At 62.6% G+C, this 4909-nt stretch overlaps 1 protein-coding gene across 2 annotated transcripts in view; it reads right to left on the bottom strand.

Annotated features, from left to right (window-relative positions):
- The window catches only part of BCL9L (B-cell CLL/lymphoma 9-like), a 24623-nt gene extending 24226 nt beyond the window's left edge, over positions 1-397 (bottom strand). For both annotated transcript variants that reach the window (XM_019547144.1, XM_019547145.1), the window contains exon 1: positions 387-397. The gene's annotated coding sequence lies outside the window, so the exon portion shown is untranslated. The remainder of the gene's footprint in view (positions 1-386) is intronic.
- Between the last annotated feature and the right edge of the window lie 4512 nt (positions 398-4909).

Here is a 4909-nt window from a genome sequence, read left to right as displayed (position 1 = left end):
GGCCTTCCTGACCGCGTCCCCACACTGCCGGCCCATGTTCGTCTTGGAGTCAATGATGACCCCCAGATCCCTTTCCGCCTCCGTGCTGACCAGAGGGCAGTTCCCTAACCTGTAGGTATGGTGCCGGTTGTTCCTCCCGAGGTGCATCACCTCTGTGTGGCTCAGCTCCTCCCCAGGCAGGCCGACGGCAGAGCTGCCAGCACTGCAGGCTCTGGTCCCGCACAGCTCAGGCAAAGCCCGGCAGCACAGGCCCAGCCTTGGAAGCGCATGTGCAGCACAGCACCCAGCAATGGGAAGGGAGCGGAGGGAACTGTTTTGCTCTGCGATGCTGTGGGCCCTCTTCATCCATGGGTCTCAAGGGCTGCAGCCACGGTGGAAGCAGGCACCTGCTCCCTCGGGCAAAGGGAAGGCTCTGCAAGAAGCCAGGAGCTCCGAGTCCCTCCCTCTGGCCAGACCCTACACCAGCCCAAGCACAAACATCACGCCTCTGCGGTGGTGGGCACCTCACGCAAGCCCACGCCCAGCGGGCACCTGTCTTCCCATCACTCCCCCATGGTGGCACCAGCAGCTCCAGGAGCCACGCAGCAGCTGACCGGAGGTGCCAGCCCCAGCCGAGTAGCTCGCCGCGACAGTCTACAGTCAGGCAGAAGGCAGGGCAGCCAGCACCTTACAGCCTTCCTAAACAAGACACGTATACAGGGAGCGCGCGAGCTTACTGCCCGAGGTGCTGTGAAAGGACAGCACAGGGCTCCCAGCCCCTGCCAGGTGGGGCAGGACCAGCAGGGCTTTAATCCTAGAGAACAAAGCCCCCTGCCCCTGCCCCACTCTCCCCTTCAGCCGCCCGCGCCAAGGCCTCGGGAGGAGGGGGCCCGGCCGCCCGCCCAGCCCCCCCCAGGTGCGTGGGGCACGCCGTGCCCGGGCACCGCTAGGTGTCACCCTTGCTCAGAGCACTGGACAAGACCGGGCCTCCTGCCGCAGGCTGAGACCTGGCGCGCTCACCCTGCCGCCGCCAGGTCAGAGGCGCCTGGCCCCACACGCAAGGGCTCCTCGGCCCCCATTCCCGCAGCACTCCAGGGAGCAGGCACGAGAGCGCGCGGCGAGCAGGGGCAGGAGCAGGGCCGCGCAGCCCACCCCGTGGCAGGCTCTGCCCCGCCTGCTTTACCGTCAGCACAGGGCACCTGACACCCGTGCCAGCCGGCAGAAGCCCCACGCAGCCTCTGGGCCCAGCAAGGCAGTGGCAGCCACCTCCCCGGAGCACAGCTACAGCCCTGTGAGCTACAAGCCGCAGCAAGCAGCCGCGGGACCCAGCTGACCTGCAGCACCGCACGTCGTGACCCGCACGGCCACCAGCCGGGCCCTGGGGGAGCGGGGCCAGCCCCGGCTCTGAGGAGCCTCCAAGACTTCTAGCCCTGGCTCCTGCAGACCAGCTACAGCCCGGGCCTCGTAGCCAAGACTCAGGCGTGCCTGCTCGGACCTGGTGGGCCACCCCCAGCCTCAGAGCTCTTGACAGAGGCCAGAGCCGGCTCTGCACAGGTGCTGGGACACAGGTGAGGCCACGCACAGCCTGAGAAGCAGCTTCAGTCTGGGACACCTGTGCCCCCTCCCCGCAGGCCAGGGAGATGCTGGGAGCGGAAGGCAGGGCAGCCCTTTGCAGAGAGAGCGCTGCCTAACTGCACCCCTTGCGTGAGCCTGGGCTGCAGATGAGACCAGTCACCGAGTGCTCCTCCAAGATTATAAATAACAGCCCCGGCGCCCAGCACGGAGCCTTGGCTCTATATTTAAACCTTGGCTGAGGTCATTTCCTCTTCCCGGCAGCTCCCCCCACCCCACCGCATTTGCTCTTATTTGCATGTGCTCATGACTAAGGCACACCGGGGTTTAAGGTCAAAGGGGAAGTGGCCGCGCATCTGCCTCGCAGGAAATTCCACCCTGGGCAACCCTTCACCTCCCGCGGCGCAGTCAGAGCAAGGCAGGGCGGCGGGGGAGCTGCCAAAGAGCCACCACCGTGGCAGGAGCTCAGCACCCCGGCCTGGCTCTGCTCCACTCTGCTCTGGGACACCACCGGGGGGTTCCCTGCCTGCACCTGAAAGGGCAGCTGCTCCCCCACCTCTCCCAGCTTCCTGTCCCAGCACCTCCCCCGCTTCTCACACTCAAAGCACCTCATGTCTAGGGTCATTTATCCTCCTACAGAATGGTCAAGGCAGGTCAAGCCCTCCCACAGGACCAGTGACGAAAAGGGCTCCCCCCACCACATGCACCCCAGTGGAAAGCGGGCAGGACCACGATCCCACACCCCAGCAGGGCCAGTGAAACACATTTTCTCATGCTCCCCTCTAACCCTGGAGGAAAGAGGGCTCACCCTTTCACGGCATCCCCAAAGTGGCAGACGAGAGGCTGGCTTGTGGAAGGGCAGCCGAGTTCAGCAAGGATGGAGGTCTCCGCACCCCAGAGCCACCGTTGCAGCTGCCCTGGGCATCAGCACAGGCCCCAGGGATGGCACACACCAGGACCCCGTGGCCCTCGGCAGGGCTGATCTCCTCAGGTCACGGCCTGGGCTTCTGCTCCCAGGAAGGGATGGAGCTGGCAGTATCCCACAGGCTTCCTCCAAAGCCCTGCCGAAAGGCAGCTGCCTCTGGGGTGAAGTGCACCTTGACAAAGCTCTTTTCTAACTGGGAATGCCCAGAGAACCAATGCTGTCCTCGCAAACCCGAACGCCGGCTGTCCGGCTCCATCCAGGCTCCTCTGGAGCGGAGGGAGGGCAGGGCCTGGCCTCCCAGGTTCCAGGAAGTCTATTCATTCGAAAGCAGCTGCTCTCTCCCCAGGAGATCAGGCATCCAAGCGCAGCACAGCACAGCAGCTCTGTGCTGGGTGCTGGTGGTGCTGTGGGGCACTCTGCCCATTTCATATACACTCTGTGCAGTAAATACAGGAGTTAGCTTCACTTGGGCCTGGACCGGGGCTCTCTGCTGAGAAGCTCTCGACTCCATTTATGTTATGTTATTTGCTGCCTTCCACATGAGATGTGCTGCTGAGTCCTGTGTCAGTGTGCTACTGTGCTGAAAAAGGATCATAGGGAAGGGTCCAGGAGCTGAGACTTTCGGCAGGGGGGAAGGTTAGCTGGGTGACAAGTGGCCAACAGCTTCCGAAGGTATCAAAACCAGGTGCCCCAGGAAGCACAAATCCCCTCTTCCCCCTCCACAGGATTCTGGAGCTGTGCCTGATGGGAACAACGTGGCGACTCCACAGCCCACGGAGGTGGGAAAGCCTCACTGGCGAGACGAGCAGGTGAGGACGGAGGTTCAGCAGGTATGGAGCGGAGGTCCAGCCTTCCGCCCGCCGGCTCCTGGCAGCAGCCGCGGTTTGGAGCCCAACCCAGGCAGGAAGCTGGGGGAGTCTCTGGAGGTGGAGTGGGAAACGGCTCTCTGAGCTGAGCATCATGCCAAGTTTCAGCTCCTGATGGATTTCCAACATTTACAACTGAAATGCAGCCAGACTCTTCAATGCAGCGTCTTCACGGAGAAACCGCCATCAATCCACACGCACGCCGAGAGAAAACACTGGGCCCTACACCGACCGCCCAGGCCAATGCTCCTTGCTCAGGACTCCCTCCCCCCGCGCAGAGACGCTGAAGTCCAGAGGGCAGCGGCAATGCTGGCACCAGACCTTCCTCCTTGTCATGGTCATGGGGGCATGGATCCCAAAAGCGGCGCAGCCCTGCCCGCAGCTCAGGGAGAACAGCCTTGCGTGCATTATCCACCGCATCCACACACAAGTCTCCTCTGAGCTGTCCCTATCAGGGCCAGCTAGGCTGCCTCAGCACAATGGCAAGGTACGTCTGCTCCGTCCACTACTGTCCATTTAAATCCACAGAAGCCAGAAACCACGGCAGGCCAAAAGCAGCTCCCCAGCCCACGATCGCATTACAACACAGGAAGGAAGAGGGCGCTTGGATGGAGCTGGGATCACTTTCAACAACTTGCACGTCAATATCTAAGCCACTGGAATTAGCACCCCAACACCCCAAATATATCCCCTACTTCCTGCCCTGACACGCGTGCCAGGGCCACGACAGCACAGGACAGCCTGAACTAGGGCTGCTCCCAGGACAGCAAGGTCACGCAGCAAGCAGTGCTGGCCCTCCACGCCTGCACAGGCTGGCCCTCCACACCGCTGCTAGCAGATGCCTCCAAAGGGAGCTGCTTATACCATCTTGGAGTCAGTGTTCCTCAAGATGGGGTGGCACATTCAGCACAGGCCCCCGATACCCGCCTCCTGAAACAGGCCAGGCATCAGAGAGCAGGGAAGCAACCGGCCACTATCAGCTGACCCGCAAGAGATGCTTGCTCCCACCACACCCTGCTCCGAACTTGCACAGGAGCCAGCCCTGCAGTTGGCACTCAGAGGGTTAACAATGCCCAGGGAACTGCAGGAAGGCTCCTCCTTGCTGCTGGCAAGAACAATGGGGCTATTGTGAGAGGCCAGGCAAGTGTGGGCAGATTGCTGGCACCAGGAGCTGCTACGGAGGTTGGGTGGATTGCCTCTCCTCCTCCGTGGACAGGTACAGGGCGAGGGAACGCACCTGCACAGGAGTCCAGGGGCATGCGGAAGCCAGCAGGGCCATTGCAAAAGCCTGCCCAAGGTACCAGCCACCCCCCCGCAGAGAGGCTTCTGTATGTCGAGCAGCCTGGCTTGGGCCAGCTCCACTGCTGGAGCAGGGGCAATCTGTGAGCAGAGCCATATGTACTGGAAACCAGCTGCAGCAGAAAGGCAGAGAGGGGCTGTCCTGCAGGGGGGCAAAGGCCACCAGGTCAGGAAGCCCCTCACTCCCCCCTCCCACTTCTCACAGCTTTTTTCTAAGAGGATGCAGCACGGTGGGGATAGCGGCAGCCACCCTGAGTGCCCAGGCCCA

This window comes from Crocodylus porosus, unplaced genomic scaffold, assembly GCF_001723895.1.
Source record: "Crocodylus porosus isolate Cpor-Errol unplaced genomic scaffold, CroPor_comp1, whole genome shotgun sequence".
Lineage (NCBI taxonomy): Eukaryota > Metazoa > Chordata > Crocodylia > Crocodylidae > Crocodylus > Crocodylus porosus.
The sequence above is the reverse complement of the archived record's forward strand: the minus strand, read 5'-3'. Positions and strand labels throughout refer to the sequence as shown.